Here is a 20910-nt window from a genome sequence, read left to right on the forward strand (position 1 = left end):
CATGTGGCCTCATCAGTGACCACAGTGGTCACTGCGGATGGATGAGGAAAGGATGTGGAAAGGATGAGAGCATGGAGATCCCATGGCCCCTCTTCTATACTCCAACTGAGAAGAGGCGCATGTCACTTTGGTTCTTAGCTCCCTGCCCAGAACCAGTCGAGGGAAACAAAGAGTGCACCAAGAAGGGGATATGAGCCAGATATTTGTGAGTACCAGGATGTCTACTACTGCAGGGGAGGCACGTGTCTGGGTGGGAGATAAGGAGTTTTTCCTTGCATGTGGTAAATATTGAATATCCAAGTGGATAAGTGCACTGGGGTATTAGAGCCCAGGACTCAGGGAGAGAAGCTGGGGCTTGATATAGAAATGTACAGTTGCTAGTGAATATCTTTTACTCTATTTCAGGTCCTAGTTTTGCATTTGGAATACAGCAATGACAAAAATGCAATTCTTCCCTCACCCCAGATTTGCTTAAAGGACACATAATATTCCCATCAATTTCCATGTAAGTACCTAGGAAAGTGCTCCTAGGAACAGCCCACCTGTGTTTGGCCCTGGGCTGTCTTCACAACCATGCATCCAATTAGTCCCATAGCAACCATTCATTCGTGCCACAAGTATGTCCTGAGCACCTACTATGTTCCAGGTACAGAACAATTTAATGAGTTTGTAAATTTTTCACGCACTCGTCTCTGCACATTTGTTAGAGTTGCCCTTTTGCAGTGTGTCTTTGGTCTCCCATCTGCCTGGAAAACTCCTATGCACTCCTCAATGCCCATCTCAATTTCACTACAATTGTGAAGCGTTTGCTCACATCTCATTCACTGCCCCCTCTTCTGGGGCCCTTGCTGTGACATCTCAGTTGTTGCCCTGTCGGTCTCCCCACTAGACCTGAATTACACAGGGGGTGACTTACTCATTTATTCAACAAACACTTAGCAAAGGAAAACTGTGTTTTACCATATCGAGGCCGTGGCAGAGATTGGCTGTCAGTCTTCTTCATGTTAGCCGCACCCAGCACAGGTTGAGTAGGGACTTGGTCATAATAACGTCTTCCTCTAAGTACTCAGGCCCACTCTGTGCCTTGCATGATGCTTTGTATTTTACAAATAGCTTCTCACTGGCTTCTCTGCCCTCACCTGTACTCCTCTGCCCCAAGTCTGTTAAAAACACAGCAGCCAAATAACCTTTCGAAAAGTATCTTGAGGTCTAAATTACATCTATATCAATCCTTCCAAAGTATAGATAAAATCATGTCACTGCTCTTTTCAAATTCTCTACATGGCTTCTCATCTCTCTCAGAGTCATTGCCCAGGTCCTCGTAGTGACCTAGAAGTTTCCAGTGCTAGGGTAGTTCTCCTGCTGCTTCTCTGGCCCATCCCCTTACTCTCGCTACCTAGCCCATGCTGGGCTCCTGGCTTTTCTTCAGACTCCAAATATGCTGTTGTCTCAGAGCCTTTGTTCTTACCCTCCCATCTGCCTGTCACCCTCTTCCCCCAGATGCTTGCAGGGTATGCTCCTTGGCCTCATTCAGCCTCTGTTCATGTGGCCTCAGCTAGGGCTTCCCTCTGCAGAGGGCATGAGTATTCAGTAAGATCAAAGCACTCAGCATGGTTCCTGGCACTTAGCAACACATGCCAGCTGCTGCCATGTGAAGATCATGCCATAGGACATGAAGGGTTGTGGAGGGCTGGGTGTCCCAACCAGTTCCCTCTTTCCCTTTGCAACTGAAGACTTAAGAGTTTATGATGTGATATTCCAATAAGAGAACTACGTGGGCTGTGGAGATCCAGGTAGAGCTAAGTGAAGGCTACAAACCCTTCTGTGGTGCGTAGAACCCACCAAGCCCACCTCACATCTAGCCTCATGAGAAGATGTCTTCTGAGGGGACTCCTGCATCCTGCCTACACTGCCCCCTTCTCAACTTCTGTAGGTATTTCTCTTCTCCTTTTTGTCAGAGCTGACTATTTCTAACTTCTCATGGAGACACCTGTGCCAGACCCATCTGCCCATCAGAATGTATCCTCCTCGAGGCTGAGATCATGTCTTTACCTTCTGTGTCATGGTACCTAGCACAGGACCTGATACTGAGGACACAGTGAAAGTGTTTGCTCAATGAATGAATGAGGTCTTCTTTACTATTTCAATAAACAGGTATTATAGCTTGAAAAAGCAGAGATATTTTCCCGGGTTATCAAACTGGGACTCAGGAAGCAGATTCTTTCCCTATTTAAAATCAGAATAAATCCAGCTCTGTGGATTCTACCCACTTCCATTTTACTGCCCTTTCCCTTGACAGTGACTCCCACTTGCCATTCCTCAGCCCTCCCCTGACACCTGTCTCTGTCATCCCTTCCAACTTGTGTTCTATTCACTCTTCTCCTGGACTTCCTAAGTTCTTCCTCTTTGTCTTGAGTATGTGGCACTGTCGTCAACTCAATCTTTTGTTGACCTGGGTTTCCAATGGCTGGGATCCATATATTTGCAGCATTTATAGAAAATTCGTGCACATCAAATTACATGAAGACACTGGCTCATTCCATTTTCTTGTTTTCACTTGTGTAAATGGTAGGAAAATTTGGGGAAATTTAACCCTAAAAGATCATAGAACATACTGCCCACATCTGGGGCTGGGTGCGGTATGAGATAGCAGGTGGAGAACTGCTCTTACTCTTGTCTTCCTCTGAGGTCAAGGAGGAGCACTCTTTCTCTCTGACTTTGAGGTGATCCTACACTCCCCATGGAGCCTCCTGGTCAAATCCCATCACTAGAAGGGATGGGGCACATGAGACAGCCTTTATGTTTCTCAGAGTTTTGTCTGTTTGGGAATTTTTTATGAGAACTGAATGAAGTTGTTTATGAACATGAGATTTGCAAATGAGAACATGTTCATTCAATAAAGAAATGTATGGGCCGGGCGCGGTGGCTCAAGCCTGTAATCCCAGCACTTTGGGAGGCCGAGGCGGGTGGATCATGAGGTCAGGAGATCGAGACCATCCTGGCTAACACGATGAAACCCCGTCTCTACTAAAAAATACAAAAAACTAGCCGGGCGAGGTGGCGGGCACCTGTAGTCCCAGCTACTCCGGAGGCTGAGGCAGGAGAATGGCGTAAACCCGGGAGACGGAGCTTGCAGTGAGCTGAGATCCGGCCACTGCACTCCAGCCTGGGTGACAGAGCGAGACTCCGTCTCAAAAAAAAAAAAAAAAAAAAAAAAGAAATGTATGAATGCCTACCTACTGTGTGTTTGGCACACAGCAGGTCCTTGGGGAGGCAGAACTTAGTAAGACACAATCCTTGCCATTAGCTCCCCTTCCAGCTTCATGCAAATTACAGGAAGTGACTTTTGCTAAGCAGAGGCGGCCTTCTGCCAGAACGCACAGCTTGGCAAGAGGAACATAGACTGGATTTTCCTCTGCACTCGGCCTCCTATCCAGATGACCCTGGCAGTTAACAACCTGTATATCCTATGGGGCAGTCCTGCCTGCCATCAATGAGTGGTGGCTGGTACTGTTTACAGGAACATCTTAGATTCTATGGGACAAGCAGACAGACTTAGCCAGGTGCCAGCTCTGCTGCCTACTAACAATATGACTTTGAATGAATGCTCGTTATTTCTATACCTCACTTTCCTCATCTGTAAAATTGGACTGAACTGAATGACTTCCCCAGGTTGTTGCAAGAATTAGATGGGATAAGAAATGTGAAGGCATTTTGATGACTCTGGAATAGCAGGTAAGTATGGCTGTCAATCTATGTTATTGTTATTACTTGCGTTATTGTGTAAATCATGCTGCAAGCAAATGGGCTATATGGTCCAGCTAGAAATCTAATTGTCACTTGGTGTGCTTTGCTTTGATGATATTCATTACAGTGGAATTCATTGTGGACTCCAAATTTGCTGTTCGAGCTCCACCTCATATCCCTTCATGTTTTCTGTATATGCACAATGACATAAGGCAAATCATTTTTTGCTGAGCAAAATTTTATCTCGCTTGACAAACATTAGCTGAGCTCCTACTCTGTTATGTATTTCACTACATATAAAGGATGCAGATCTGAATAATGTACAGACCTTGCCATCATGGTGATGACAATGTAGTGAAAGAGACCAACATGGACACAGGAACATTTAGGACAAGTTAGAAAGTGGTGACTGGTACAAAAATGCAACAGATAGTGGGGGAAATTGCAAGCAAGCAAAGAGATCATTATTTGCAATACGGAAGTATTCATGTAGCTGTGTCATTTGATTTGGGTGTTAATGGGTGGTTATGACTTGGGTATTTAGAGATGGGGGAAAGGTGCTGCTGATAAAAGGACCGCTGTGGAGAACACAGACAGGAAGGAGGGATAGATTTCAATTTACTGAGATTTGGGATTAAGAAAGAGAGGGACATTTTGAATAAATAGATGGAATAAAGATGTACCACAGAGCCTTTCTTCTATAACATTTAATTAAACGAATAAAAATTAATAAAAAAAAGCCAAGAATGGATAATTGCAATAAAGCAAGGAACTAGACCCAATCTCATGCTATTTCCATGCAGAAGTGGAGTCAAAAAAAGAAGCATTAGATTCCGAAATGACTGTCTGCATATTTACCTCAACCCCCAAAATAATAAGTATCCCATAAAAAAGTGAGTCAACTGAGGCCGGGCGCGGTGACTCACGTCTGTAATCCCAGCACTTTGGGAGGCTGAGGTGGGTGGATCATGAGGTCAGGAGATCGAGACCATCCTGGCTAACATGGTGAAACCCCATCTCTACTAAAAATGCAAAAATTAGCCAGTTGTGGTGGCAGGCACCTGTAGTCCCAGCTACTCGGGAGGCTGAGGCAGGAGAATGGCGTGAACCTGGGAGGTGGAGCTTGCAGTGAGCAGAGATCGTGCCACTGCACTCCAGCCTGGGCGACAGAGCAAGACTGAGGAGATGAATAAGCAGCTTTAGGAAACACCAGAGAAAATTCATTGCATTTTCTCCAAGTAACACCAGCCTATATCAGTCAAGGTAGCAACAGGATAGAGTTGGAGCTAAATTTGCTTATTCCTAAGCTCCTTCTGGAGTTCTGAAACTTGTTTCCAACTGGGGTGTCTAGCCTTGCCATCAAAATGCAGTGGACTCCTACAGGGTGGAGTGGCCAGTCATGCACATCTGTTACGGGCTCAGAGGAAGAAGGAGATCCTGGTTTTCACAGCAATAAGTTTCTTTATTTAAGAAAATAGAAGATCTGGGAAGAGATGAACTTGTTTAGGATAAGTTAGGTGACAAGAAATAATTTGGCCATTCTAGAAATATGCTACATTAAAAGATAATTGTAAAAAAATTAAAGACCATGATATATCAAATATAGATGAAAAACCTAGTTCTGAAGAAGACATAACCCCAGAAACTGAAGAAAATCCTTAGCAACTGCTGCTTTGTGCCACATAAAATATAGTATGATCATAGGTTTAGTAAAGTAGAGAGTCAATAATGTGTTAGTGACATCACAAGATGAAAAGAACATGATAGGATAAAGTTAAGAAAACCACATGATTACTGAAACAACAGCATGCCAGAATCAATAAATAAATCACAACAAAGAAAAGAACTATGTGATTGAAATACTGAATTAACGGACATTGGGAAAATGCTTGAGAAAATCTAAATGAATGCAGAAAAAAGAGATTGACTCAATCAGAGGAAAGCTAATAGACAAAGATAGTGTATTATATGACTGATCTGTGGCCCTAAAATCCGGAAATCAACAAATGGGACAACTGTTCATAGTCCTAATTAAAGGAAAAAATTCTCCTGAAGAGAAGAAAGAAATTTGTTCATATTAAAAGACCACACTACGTTTTACAAAAAGTCAATAAAGAACATTTGACACCAAGACATATTCTGTTTAGTTTATTGAACACCAAAAGCATGTGGGATTTTTCAGACATCTGAGCAGGAAGAAAAATCAAGATTTAGATTTTCCCTGCAGCAGCATGTCACACCCAAAGACAGGGAGCAGTACACAGAGTTCTAAATGATATGAGGTATGAATCAAGAATCTCATCACAGGTAAGTTGTATTTCAGGTATAAATGCAACAGGCAGATATTCTGAAACCTGAAAGAAGTTATGCAATAGAGTCCTGTCAGGCCTTGGGAAGAAATAGTGTTCTATGTTAAAGTCCAGCAAATCAGAAGGTGATCAGAAGATGGTTGCACAGCCTTCAGTGTCCCTCAGAAGGCTGATACATAAAGTTCTGAGGGAAATAAATATGACTTCCAGCTCCAGATTTCACAACCAGCCAGATCACTTGAAGGCAGGGCCTAAGTCTGATTTTTCTCCTTAAGTATAATGACACAAATGATCAAAAACAAACAAAGAGAAATCATGGAATATCAATCGAACATTAGAATCTCAAGTAACGCAGCATATAAGTGCCTTTCCTTTTCTTCACCTTCTCAGCCTGGTTTTTCCCATAGTTGCCTTTCTTGAAAAAAAAAACAAGAGAGAAATTGACAGCAAATTTCAACTAACCAAGCGATGAATTAAATAAAGAACTCAAGAATGGGGAAGCTGAAGAGAAAGACTGGTGGTAAGCATTGAGACTATAGAGATGTTAGATTAATAGTAAAAACATGTAGGAATTATGGTTATAGATTGGAATGCGAATATTAAAAAACCAATTGATGTAAAACTAATAATATGACTAGCTAGATGAGGGGTTGGGAACATTTTTCTGTAAAGGGCCAGCTAATAAATATTTCAGGCTTTGCAGGCCATGTAGAGTGTAGTTGCATATTTATAAAATTTTATTTATTTATTTATTTATTTACAACCCTATGAAAATTTAAAGACCTTTCATAGCTCATATGCCATATAAAAACCGGCTGGGGGCTGATTTTGGCCCATGGGCTGTAGTTCCTTCCTCTGACCTAGATCATTGGTCTCTTATCTACCATTAAATCTATGAGTCAACATGGCTTTGCCTTGCATAATGATCCCATTTTCTACACTCTTGAATATTTGGAAAAGCTGACAATGTGGCTTCAAACAAAGATAAAGAGAGAAAGCCAAGCCAGACCGCACAACTCCAAGTCATGGCACAAACCACTCTGCTATTTCACATGCAGTTCTAGAGCAGCCCTGTCCAATATGGCCTCCCTTTCCAATATGGCAGCCATTACCATATGTGGCCGGTGAACACTTGAAATGAGACTGGTTCAAATGGAGATGTGCTATGAGTGTAAAATAGACACTGAATTTTTAAAAAGTAGTGAAAATAAAAGAATAGAAGTGTCTCATTAATAATAAGTGATTTTTGTGTTGATATATGTTGAAATGATAATATTTGGGGTATTTTGGGTTAATTAAAATATATTATTACAATTAATTGTACTTGTTTGCTTTACGTTTTTAAAAAATGTGGAACTAGAAAATTAAAAATTACATTGTGGCTTGCATTATATTTCTATTGGACAGTAGAATTTGAAGCACCTGGCAAGAAGATAAAATAACTTTTCATAAAGAGGGAGACTTGCCATGAATGAAACCAGGTGTGTTAGGCAAATGGATTCTTTGTCTTCTGTCCCTTTGTTTTCCTAGTTGAAAGGAGGGTGGCTAGAGTCCCTTACAAAGAACGTGAAGCTTCCTTTCAAATGGTGGAGGTTTCATCAGTTATCTCCGTGGCCTTAAGAAAGATTGGCATTTTGAGATTTACTTTCTCATTGAGAAATGGGCAGAAAAGTTTTTGGGGAAGATCTAATACGAATCTCTATATTACAAAACCCTGTAAATAGCTGTATAAACAAAAGTGTTCGATAATACCTGCCTCACCCAGAGGTGGGCTGGTTTCATGAACACCAGGATTTAGAACTCGGCGGAAGGATGATGCTCTTCGAGGTGGGCAGGTTATGTTTCCAAATACATGTGCCTTCCCCAGCTCTGTGTTCCTCCCAGTATGTGCCCTACTCTCACCTACCTTTCTGCATCACTCAGCAGGCCGTGCCACGAGTTCCTTCTGTCATTACTCTTTTTCCTTTCTGTGCTGTGCCTGGGCTGGTGTAACCTGTCTCCATATCTTTATCTTCTGTTCAGCTCCCAGTGAGACTCCGTCAAGCAAGCTTAATCCCTTCTTCCTTGGGTTGCCTGGCCTTCCCACCTCTCCTCTCTTCTCTTCCAGTTTGGCTGCTCCTTGAAGGCAGGGATTATATCTGATATACCTTAGTAAACCTCACAAACAGCCTAGACTCGGGTCCAGTTGACCCCCAGCGATTGCTTGGCAAACAAATGCATGTGCAATGACATTTACTCTCACTTTCAGGCACCTTGTGGAACAAGTCCTTGTAACAAAATCTTCACCTCTCTTGAGAAATTGCTTTGGAAAGACCATTTGGGGACAGGCATTGACACCCCCAGTTTCGGCATGAGGATGGTGGTGAGAGAAAATGAAAATACTTGAGGTCTTTGTTTGAGGCCCCTCAGAAGCAGATGCTGAGACAGAGAATTGTGTGCAAGGAGTGTGGTCCAGGGAGACGTCCTGGAGGTGGCCAAAAATGAGGTCATTTCCATGCAAGTGTTTCCTGTGGACACCTAGAGGCTAACCCTGCTGGGGCACCCTGGGAGACAGCACAGAGCATAACTCTGAGCTATCCCACCTAGGTAGGGAAGGAAGCCCGGGGATCTATTTCCCATCTTCCATCCATCATGGTGGAGGACCATGGGAAACAGATCTATGTGGAGGGCTAGGTCTCTTGGCATCCGGCTTCTCCCTCCCCCAAGCAGTGGAGTGCAGCTGCAAGCTGGGCTGGTGTGCACTGCAGGAGAGCGGTGATCATAGGGACACCAACGCATCTGCTACGTCCACCCACCCAACATTTTTTTCCTTGTTCATAAAAATGTATTTTGTTTGCCATACCAGTGTGTCAAGGCAATGAATCACATGTGGACCGAGCGAGATATGATCATCCCATCTTGTTATTGTTTGGCCTTCTCTGAAGACAAGTGGTGACTGTGGGACCCAGTTTTGATAATGAGACCAAAAGATAGGGCAATTCTGGAGGCTTTGAGGAAAACTTCTGCTTTCCTGATCTGACCTATCTTGTACCATGCCCAACCCCTTCTTCTAGAATTTGGTGTCAATATAATTTGTAAAGTCACAGCAGCCTCCTTGGCATCCCGAGTGAAGAATTTTGAGAACAGCTGCCATACCGTGCCTACGTTGACCTCCACGCTCTGGTTGTGTGGGGAAAATAACGAGTTAGGTTCGTGGGCACTGGCACTTAGATTTTCCCCTTCCCTGCCAATGAAAGCACTTCCACCTGATGCTTTTGGGGAAAATGCGGGAGGAAATGGGGTGGGGATGTTGTTTATAGAAGGCCAAGTACTCCAGGATATGACACTACGGACCGCATAGCTCCCCTGATTTTGGAGAGTAATGTTTTCCATTGCTGTTGTATAACAAATTACCTTAAACTCAGGGACTTAAAATAACATAAATTTATTCTCTTACAGCCCTGGTGGTCAGAATTCCGAAATCAAGTTGTCAGCAGGGATGGCCCCTTCTGAAGGTGAGAACCCTTTTTCCACCTTTTTCAGCTTCTAGAGGCCGCCTGCCTTCCTTGGCTCGAGATCCCCGCCTTGCATCACTCCGACCACTGTTTACTTCCATTGTCACAACTCCTACTGTCTGGCCCTGTGTCTTCTTGCGTCCCTTATATAACGACACTCATGATTGCACTGGGTCTACCCAGACCATCAGGATCATCTTCCCACCTCAAGATCCTTGACTTGATCGCATCTGCAGAGTTCGTTCTGCCATATAAAGTAGCATTCACAGGTTCTAGGGATGAGGACATGGATGTGTTTGGGAGGGGACATTATTCTACCAATGATAGAAGACACAACTGGATTACTTTAAAAATAGGGAGCAGGGATTCCTCATGACTGGATACTGGAGCTGGGGGTGGAGGCAGGGGTAGGTATCACATTTACACGCAGGAGCGCCAAGGCAGACAGAAGCAAGACGTGAGCTGCAGAGACAAGCAGAACTCATAGGCCCAGGGCTGTGACTCTCAAAAGCCTGGGACAAGTTTAACTCTAAGTAGCTGGGGGTGGGGGAGGGGCACAGTGGCCACCTGGGTTACAATGAATGGAGAAATGCATGAATATACGAATTAGTATCAGTATCATCTTCCTGGTGAGGGAAAAACCAAGCCATCGCCTGCTCCCCTCCTCCAGGAGCTCAGGTGCTGGGCGTAGTCTCTTCTGTCCCAGGAGTTTAGACAAGGGCTCAGCCTGTGCTTGCACTTGGGGCCGGTCGGTTGGTCGGGGGACCCTCAGGGAGGTGAAGGCCAGGCAGATGTGCACTTCCTGGGCAGCCTCCCCAGACAGTGAGAGGCCTGGGAATTTGGGCCTAGGACAAAGCCTCTGTGCTCGGAGCACACACAGGCTGCCAAGAATGTTGCTCCACTGGTTCCTGCGCCTGCCCCTCAGAGCCCTGCCCTGGGCAATGTGGAACAGCATCAATAGAAGCAGAAAATCAATCAAGCCCTGGAAAGCCAACCCCACTGTCACACGCATCCCCTGTCCTCTCCACTCCTTCACAGCTCCTCAGATCATTTGCCCCATGGGTTTCGAGCCTTCATGCATTTTGTTTGGTTTCTAGAGGTGGCTGGATATTCTGCAGAAGAAAAGGGATTCAGATATACAGGGCGTTCAGCTGAAATAATCCTGTGGAATAACCATTATGACCCTCACTTTTGGAAAGAGGCTCAGAGAGGTTAGGCCCCTTGCCCATAGTCACACAGCACACAGGCGGGTCATAGAGGAGAGAGGATTCTGGTCTCTGTGTGGCCTTCCCCTAACCCCATGCTCTTCTCAGCTGACAGTTGGCTCCTTCCCTCTTTCACCCCATTAGTGGACATAGACTTGTGGAACAGGCCCATTTCCTCCACTACTAAATAATGGAAAACACAACGGCTTAATTCAAAACAGGGTGGGGGTTGGGAACAAAGCCATGCCAAGATATTTTAAGTCGAACTTCGTGATAAACGGAAATTTGATATTTCTGGATAATTCCCAATGAGCACCCTTCCCCTTTAATTATCTTGTGGTCGCCCTTTCAGAGGTGATTAAAGCTATTCTTTAGTAGATGTGGTTATAGATTGAGTGGGAACCTGGTCTTTCTTGTGGTTTTTATCGTAGCAATTAAATCTGGCCAGCTCGTAGAAGCTGTGTGGCAGGAGGGGTTTTTATCAAGCAAAACGATTTTCCCCTTCGGGCAATGTTAAATTTAGGAAAAATACAATTAATTATATCAGACAGGTATCTATTATACATTGTGCAGTGCATGCATTAGAGCTCCTGGGCCCGTTTCACTCAGCGAGGGAGCCTCTCTCCTCCTAGCCTCTGTGGGTCCCAGGCCAAAACCCTTCACTGAGGGCTGGCGGGAAGCTTTCTGCCCCCTCCCACCCCTCAATTCAACACCCACAACTCTTTGGAGGTAAAAATGAAAGGACTTATGTTCACCAGAACTTTTTCAAATGCCGTCAAAGGTGTATTTAGGTATCTATGTTGATAAATTAGGGTGTTCCCAAATAGCAGAGAAAAAACCTTTCACCTCTTAGAAGAAGAAAAAGACAAAGAAAAAAAAAGCCCATTCACCTGGCCTCTGCCCTCCACTGAGTGTGACTCAGGGGGAGCCCCCCAAGATCTTTGAGGGTCATTTTTCCCCTTCTGCAAAATGAGAGGGTTAGACCAGATACCTTCAAAATCCTGCTCAGCTCAGAGCTAGGAATGTAAACGAAGGCTCAGTGGCACGAAGTCCTGATTCCTCGCTAAAAGACATAATTAATATTTTTTCTCAGGTGCTTGCTTTGTGTTCTTGATGTTGAAAGGGGCTTGGAATTCATATATGATTATACTCTTTCTTCTTTGCTGGAAGCTTCATTAGCACTCAGATAAATTTAGGAAGAATGATTCAAAAACATTATTGATAAGCTTCACTCATCCGTATTGCCAGTGGGAGCTGGTGTTGAGCAGATGCTCTGGAAGCATTTGCTGAGAAACAAAAAGGTGACTTTCGAAGATGTCAATGATTTGATATCATCTCCTAAACATCAGTGAAATGTCAGACAGGTCCATTACTCGCTCATGCGATGCAGATACATTTTTATAGAATGCACACACCCAGCTGGTCCACGGACTGGGTTTATGATGTGGCCAGCTTGGGTGTGAGGTCCCAAGTGCTTCCATCTCTTTGTCTGATCCTAGTCCCTTCTCTAAACATCATCTTTCTGTCTCCGTTCCCTTTCCTGATAAACTGGGATAGGTTTACCTGCCAGCTGTCTCACGAGGGTGTTGTGAGGATTAATGAGATAATATTTTTTAAGTACTCAGAGATCTTCTGATGAAAGAGGCTATAAAAGTACAGAGTGTCACTATTATTATAATTAATGGCATTTCTGAGAGCTTTCAGAGTATACATTGGGTTACGCCAAAGACAGAGGAGATCCCTGCTTCAGGAGGCAGCTGCCTGTAGGAGAAAACAAGGCGTTAGAGTCTGTGTGTGGCCAAGACGGCTGTGGCAAGTGGGCCCAAATTCAGCAGTGGGATGGGCATTGAAAATCTGATTCCACAATAGGGGCATTGGTGGGGAAAGCACCTTTGCTGAGAGACAGAGGACTGTCTGCAATGATGACTTCCCTTCCAGGGACGTGTAGCCAAGTCAAGGTTCAACTTGTGACCAGATCTCAATGTGGGCATCAAAGCAAGGTGCGTCCTTGGGTGGCTTTTCTCTCCATCATCTCTGCACACGAGGGAACCTGCCAAAGAGTCCTGCTCCTCACCACTTTACTCCACAAACAATGACTGTGCTCCTGCCAGGCACCAGGGTTCCAATGAGAAAAGGCACCATCCCTGTTGCAAAGAGCTCAGAATCTGGTGGGGAAGACAGGCACATGCTCTAGGCGTGACTGCAGGGAATGGGGGTGCTGTCAAAACAGACGGTAAGCCAAAAAGCCACGGGCACCAAGGCAGGAGAGAAAAGGGTGATTTGACCAGACTATGCAAGTCAGGGAAGAAGTCCTAGAGGAAACAGCCCCTGAGCTAACTTCTGCAGGTCCAGGAAGGAAGCTAGAGAAAGGCCTAGAAAGGAGACAGCGCACGCTCAATTGGGGTGGCTGTAAACAGGTGGGCTGTGGGATGAGATGAGGAATCTGAGAGCTGAGCGGGAGCGGCCTGCCAGGAGGAGAGTCTAACTTGACTTACTGCCACAAGGAGGGGTGAGTAGGGGCCCCAAGGAAGTAGCATCTGGGGGACCAGTTCAGGCAGTTAGAGGAGAGGATTTTTTTGTTTTTTTGTTTTTGCAGTATCTGTACTCCTTGCTCACATGTCTAAGTTGTGGACAAGACTGAAGGGTCTTCCCTGGAAGACTTGATCTGTCTTTGGGAAATAAGGGCTAAGCATAGTGCCAGGCACAGGACCTGCTACATCATTTGTGGGACCCAGTGCATACTGAAAATGCTGAACCCCTTGTGCAAAAATTAAGAATTTCAAGATGGTGACATCAGAGCATTAAACCAAGATCAGGGTCCTTCTAAGCACAGGGCCCTGTTCAACCGTGCATGATGAACCCCAGGAAACTATGTCTGACCCACCATGTGGACGGTGTTCAGTCCCCAACAGGACAGCACTCTTCCCGGTGGCCAGGAAGAGAGCAACAGGTGTTAACATAGAAACACAGGAGGAAGAAGAAGAAATTCTGGTGGCCCTTCAATATATATTGGATAGAAGTCACAGAAGGTTTCTTCTGCGTCCAGGGGAGGAGCTATGCGAGTTTGTTCTTGCCTTGGCACCTGAATGCGTGTTCTTGCCAGATGTATCAGAGTAAATGGAAACATTAATTTCTGGAGTTCGTATGCCAGTGATGGTGCCAACACATCGGACCAGCAGGAACTTCCACGGAGAAAACTCTGGCAGATGTGTGCGTCTCCCTGGGAGGAGAATTCGAAGATAATCAGTAGAATTCATATATTAATTCAGAAACACCTTTTGAGCACTGACTTTGCCAGCTTCTCGCCTGGGAACTGGAATGCAGATGGGAGCGAGACACAGTCCCTGCTGTCCTCGTGGGGCTTTCATTTTGTGAAACATGACTAGGAAAGTACCAGTTATTACTAAGGCAAGTAACACAAACATTCACTGCTATTTTCTTTATTTAGTTGTCTTCATCTACAAAACGCGTTTTATTTCAGTAAACACACAAACACGTGTAAGGCTTCCCGTAGTTTGTGTCTTACTTCTGAGCTTACTGAATGTTGTTTTCCCTATAAAATCTTGAGTCTCTCTAATTGGTCTTTACCTACCAAGAGGATACACAGGAAGATGACATCCTTAGGATGGAAACAGCCACTCTACTCTGTTGTTTTCCAGAAACGTAGTTTTATTTTATATTTAATGATATCCATTGGCATTATTATTGTTGAATGCAATTGGTGTTTGCTTAGATTTACCTTTTGTGTTTTCCAATCTTGCTCATGGTTCCTTCTTGTATCTCAGACCTCATTGCTGCACCTTTTTCCTCCTCAATTATGTACATCATTTATACGTTTCTTTGGTGAAGTATTTTGATGCTAAATTCTCAACTTTATTTATTTATTTATTTATTTTTTTGTGAGACGGAGTCTCGCTCTGTCGCCCAGGCTGGAGTGCAGTGGCCGGACTCAGCTCACTGCAAGCTCCGCCTCCCGGGTTTACGCCATTCTCCTGCCTCAGCCTCCCGAGTAGCTGGGACTACAGGCACCCGCCACCTCGCCCGGCTAGTTTTTTGTATCTTTTTAGTAGAGACGGGGTTTCACCGCGTTAGCCAGGATGGTCTCGATCTCCTGACCTTGTGATCCACCCGTCTCGGCCTCCCAAAGTGCTGGGATTACAGGCTTGAGCCACCGCGCCCGGCCTCAACATTATTTTTAAGAAATAATTTTGACAGCGTAATTACAGTTTTTAGATCATAAATATCTTGGAAGTTCAAACAAATAGTGTGTATGTGTGTTTGTGTATGCTGGTGTAGGAGTGTGTACCTGTGTGCTATAAGCCCGAATATGCTCTTTTTCAAGTCATTTGGGTACCACAGCAGTCACGATGACCACTGGAAATGTCATGGGCTCAGTATCAGGAAGACAGAATTTTAATGCTATTTATTAACTTTGTGACTTGGGGAAAACTGTGTACTCACTGTAAGCCTCTGTCTCTGCATTTTTTTTTTTTTTTTTTTTAGATGAAATCTTGCTCTGTTGCCCAGGCTGGAGTGCAGTGGCGCAATCTCGACTCATTGCAACCTCTGCCTCCCAGGTTCAAGCGATTCTCCTGCCTCAGCCTCTCAAGTATCTGGGATTACAGACACCCGCCACCACGCCTGGCTAATTTCTGTATTTTTAGTAGAGGCAGGGTTTCACCATGCTGGCCAGGCTGGTTTCGAACTCCTGACCTCAAGTCATCTGCTCCCCTCAGTCTCCCAAAGTGCTGAGATTATAGGAGTGAGCCAAGGCACCCAGCCTGTCTCTGCATCTTTAAATTGGTGGAAAACAGTGCCTTTTTCTTGGAGTTTTTGTGGCGAGTAGAAGGAATGTCTCCCAATGCAACCCTTGAATACATTGATCGCAACTATTTTTAATCTTCTGTGTATTCAGTGTCATCCTTTGAAAAAGTTATGTTTGCCAGGAGCTTTTGGAAAAAAAAAAATCACCCTGATGATAGTATCACTATCTTACAGATTCCCTCCCCTCTCTCTCTCCTCCCCTCCTCAATGTTTTCAAATTTAAACCCACCACATTTTGGGAACATGTCTGGGAAGTCCTTCAGCATGCAGACCAGTGACAGTGTACAAGACAGGGTGGACCCTGGTCAGTGTCAGGCTCAGCCCCCTCTGTCTGCTTCTTCTGTCAGGTTCAATAACTGGACTGTCACATCACTGGTTTCTTTAGTGCCAAAGCCCTAACTCCACCTCTCCCCAGTGAGGACCTGTGAGTCAGGCCAATGGGCTGACCACACCCTAAACCGCTATCTTTGAGCCGGGCAAACCTGTCAAAGCCCACCGGTTTCCAGGTTCCTTATGCTGCCCTGTTAAAGTAGAAAGTCATAAGCCAGCATTTAGATTTTCAGAAGGGTGGATATGACATCCTTTTCAGTAATTTCCTAATAGAACCACCTTTCAAACAGGCTTTCAGTTATCTAAAACTTGAGTATATTTTCCTCTAAATGGAATTTAATAATACAGAAAGCATTAAAATGAGCAAGAGAAAAATATTTGTGCAGTGGAAGGAGTACCATGAACATTGAAGTCATAAACCTATGTTTGGACTTCTCCTCCATGCTGTCCACATTGGAAGAACTACTGTAGCGTACCATGCAACCTCGGAGCTTCAGTCTCCCCCTCTGTAAAATGGGATGGCCGCTGCTAACTCATAAGGCAACTTGGAGCAGACAGCATACAAAGGATCTAGCGTACTGCTAACACTGTGTGTTTTCTGTCTTTCCCTCCCTGAATCCTTCCCAATTAACATGCCATAGCTGAAAAATACTTTAGATACCATCTAATTAGAGCCCCCTTGTTTTACACACATGGGAACCTAACACCAAGTCAGTAGAAGATAGTTGCCAGAGGTTTCCAGTGAGAGGAAGATAGCATTAGAACTACACCTAGACCCCTCTTTGGGGCCCATCTTCATCCACCCATATGGGACTGAAAGTTCCCTCCCTCTTTGCCAGCTTAAGATGTTTCTGATTCTAAATTGAACACTGAATTAAAGAGAAGAAAAAGAAGGCAAATGTGATCCACAGAGGTTATTCCATACATGTTTGTGGGATGCATGGAATTCTTCAAAACTAGAGACTCAGATACAACAAATTCACTCGAAACATTGATGCTAAGAAATATAATTTCAGGCATGTGTTGACAATTATGCAGTTCTGCCTCTAATCCTCATTACTAAAGGCTTGGGTTGGGTTATACCAGTTTTGGCAGCTGGGGGAAATGAGGTCAGACAAAGCAAAGGATGTGGTGGGATGAAAAGGTAGGCTCTGGCCCCTAGTTGATCCAAAACAAAGTTCAAAGTTCTAGATCTTTGAGCCTGGAACTTAGTCCTCAACTCTGCCTTGTTCAATAATTTTATCACCAATGTGAACAACAACAGGGAATAATTTGGGAAGAAGACCAGGTTTGGAGAGAAAGCCCAGATGCTGGCTGACCAAATCCAGTAAGACCTAGTAGATTCGAGTATCATGGTGACCTAAACAAGATGAAAATTCATTAAACATGGAAAAGATAGATTTTTTTTTTAAATTGAAAACAAACACACCAAGAACCAAAATGAGGGCAGAAAAATTGAAGAGAGGGGTTAGGCTGTGGTTTAATAGGTTTAATAAGCAAAAGTCTGAGAGATTATTAGTTGACTGTAAGGTTGATCATAGTCAATATTAGAATATTTCTGATACAACAGAATTGAAATAAAAATAACTTTGGGTTGTTTTAAGAGAAATTTGCATTTAACAAAGTAAGATGTAATCTCAGCACTTTGGGAGGCCGAGGTGGGTGGATCATGAGGTCAGGAGCTCGAGACCATCCTGGTTAACACGGTGAAACCCCGTCTCTACTAAACATACAAAAAATTAGCCAGGTGTGGTGGCGGGCGCCTGTAGTCCAGCTACTCGGGAGGCTGAGGCAGGAGAATGGTGTGAACTGGGGAGGCGGAGCTTGCAGTGAACTGAGATCCGGCCACTGCACTCCAGCCTGGGTGACAGAGTGATACTCCATCTCAAAAAAAAAAAAAAAAGAAGTAAGAAATGAAATGAGAACTGTTTATGTTTTTGTAATAAAATCCTGTTTTGTAGATATCATAAACCTCCCGATATGATGTGACCAGAAAGGACTTTATCTCTGTGTTATGATTTCCAAAAACTGTCACCCCAGTACAGTCATGAGAAATCACCCAAACCCAGACTGAGGGACATCCTACAGGGTGCCTGATCAGTACTCCTCAAGAATGTCAAGCTCCCATGCACAGGGAAAGGCTGAGAAACTGTAAGAAATCAAGGGATGCTAGGGAGACATGATAACTAAGTACACTGTGGTGTCCTGGATTAGTAAGACGACATCAATGGAAAAACTGGTGAAATTTAAATAACGTATGTTTAGTAAATAGTGATGTGGCAATGCTGGTTTCTTGCTTCTGACAAACATGTCACAGCATTGCAAGATATTAACAACAGAGGAAACTGAGTGAAGATATATGAGAAACCTCTTCACTATCTTTGCAAACTTTCTATAAATCTAAAGTTTTTCCAAAATAAAATAATTTATTAAAAACACTATGCTGAAGTCAAATTGTCTAGCTCATTACTTAATGCCCCTACATAAGCAACATCTTTCATAATTTATTGTTTGGAACATGTTTGCCCCCACTGCTCCTTACATTGAGAAGTTGTTATGTTTCTACTAGTCTGATAACTTGAGGTGTTAAATATTGTATTTCCCTTTTTGCCATGACCACCAGGAAACTCTGGATCCAACTTTGATATTAAATAAACCAAATGAGCTCTCATAATTACCTTCTTCGCTTTTCTAATTTCTGTCATACATTTTTTCTTTATAGACAGACTTTGTTGAGAACCACTGTTTTGCACTCCCCAATTCCATTTCCTAAGAGAGACGGAGGGCAAACTGGTGACTCGTGAAAGAGGAGAGGGAGAGAGAGAACGCCATGCTCTTTGAGGAAGGAGAGCAACATCTGGGTTATCTTGGAGATGACCAGCACAGGCATGGCATTATCTCATGATGAGGACATGGTGGTTAATAAAGAGGTTTAGGACCTCTCTGTGTGTTCACAGGGCTTAGGGTCAGAACTCAAGTGTGGAAATTATGCGAAATGTCACCTTCTGAGATCCAAAGCTGAGCTGCAGTGTGGCAGATTCAGAGCATGACCTGCTACCTCATCAAAACACCTGCCAAAGGCCTCACTTTGCTTTGCCTTCCTATCTTTGACTTTGGAATTTGAATATTTGAAAGGACCAAAATGTGTCTTTTCGGCCTATTTAGGATTGGGCTTTTTTTTTTTTTTTTTGGCACTTGCAACCAGAACAATCCTAACTTCACGTATTGTTTCATGTCTTGATCAGTTCAGCAAATATTTGTGAAGCTGTTGCTTCCTGTCCAGCACTGTGCTTGGTGGTAACACAATAAGAAAGAGGATGGGATAACAGGGGCTGAGAAATTACACAGTGTCCGTTTGCTTGCTCTGAAATATTTCTTCTCTTCAATGCCAAAAGGTCTAGACGAACGTTTCCTGTATATCCAAAATTTTCAATAACTTCTCTCGGCTTTAAAATGTGCACCCTGCCTCCTCTTCTACCAGGAATTGTCTTCCTTCTTCATTTTCCTTGAAGAGGATAGGCACTTCTGTGAGCCTTTTCCCCGCATGGGATGAATAAGTTCAACTCAGTTGAATAAGCTCCCTATCTTCAGCAGGCATGAGAGTATATGAGAAAGAACGAGGCACAATTCCTACCCACAGAGGACTCAACAAATGGTAGCTGCGATAGTTGCACACACAGACAACTCCATTGCAACATGATGAACAAGATGAGAGCGGCAGGACCCATTGCAAAGGGAACACCCCGGACCTAGTCATCCCCTCCAGGAAGATTCACTTGGAAGGATTCAGGGAGAAGTGGTTAATGGTACCACCTGCTACAGGAAGACAGATTTGGAGGCAAAGATAACGACTCTAAAGGTTTTAGGTGGTTGCAGCTATTGTAATAGAGTTGGATAGTCCCCCTCACCAGCACGGATTTGGGAAGAGATAGTAGGGAAGTCAGGGGGGCGTTCAAGGAGGCGCAGGAGTTGGACTGCGTACAGAAACATGTCAGTTTTTCAATTCTTCTATCTTGGAACCCTTAGGAGGTCTTGGCTTTGCAAAACAACATATTACCTCTGAATCTGAATCTCTGAAATGCTGGCAGGGGGGCCAGTCCAGCCGGCACTGTTGCCATATGTGTTTAGAATTTCATGCACAATAATTAATTTCCATTCTGCAAAAATGAATAATTAATATAGCATCCCACGTCAATTGATCCAAACAGAAGTTGACACATATTAAGAGACACACGCTGCTGAGCAAACTTTTTAAACTGAAGCGTTTTATTAACAAAGCAACTTTTAAAAATTCCCTATCTACCAGACAATAGGAACTGAACATATTCCAACAAAGAGGGCAGGCCAAGCAGGGGGTGTCGAGTTGCGATTTCAGGACGGGGAGGTGAGGGGAAGATTACATTCATTTGAATTTGCCTGTGGGGGAGCCAGTAGGGAGGTGAAGGATGCTCCAGGGATGGAAGGAAAATAAAATAAAGTGACAGCCTTAAAGAAATGTAAGAGCTAAATATCTTACTTTGATTTTTAATTATTCAGCCATGATGGAGAAATACGGGCAGAGTGATGGTAAAATTAGGGAGATGAAAAAATGATTTCAAAAACTGCCCATGACAAATGCTAGTTAGGAGGTGCAACAGTATCCCAATGGCTTTATCTTCCCTGTCTGATTCAAAGGTGCTCTTAAGAAATCAGTTGAAAATGTTGACAGTGTTACCAAGTTTGCGGAGGACAAGAAGCTGAATTGAAAATACCTGGGGCCGTATGACAAGGATCTAAAAGATCTTCTTTGATCAGAACTTTGAGACACCACGGAATATATCATCATATAATTGTTATCATTTTCATGATTATTAATAATGTTATTAATTCTAACGTCTTCCATGTATTCAGAGCGCTCTGGGTCAGACACTGTGGGCTGGGTACCTGAAATGCTTCTGTGCTCCTGCTGAGAGGAGAGCAGGCACAGCTGCCCCGACTTTCCAGACTAGGAAATAGGAGTTA

General features: G+C 43.9%; 1 long non-coding RNA gene across 1 annotated transcript; it reads left to right on the plus strand.

Annotated features, from left to right (window-relative positions):
* Positions 1-4861: 4861 nt before the first annotated feature.
* Positions 4862-14657, plus strand: LOC108587058. Its single transcript, XR_002523519.2, has 3 exons — positions 4862-6576; positions 8305-8418; positions 9495-14657. It is a non-coding gene; the product is annotated as an uncharacterized LOC108587058 (long non-coding RNA).
* Positions 14658-20910: the final 6253 nt, after the last annotated feature.

Source organism: Papio anubis, chromosome 7 (genome assembly GCF_008728515.1).
Source record: "Papio anubis isolate 15944 chromosome 7, Panubis1.0, whole genome shotgun sequence".
In the NCBI taxonomy this organism is placed as follows: Eukaryota; Metazoa; Chordata; class Mammalia; order Primates; family Cercopithecidae; genus Papio; species Papio anubis.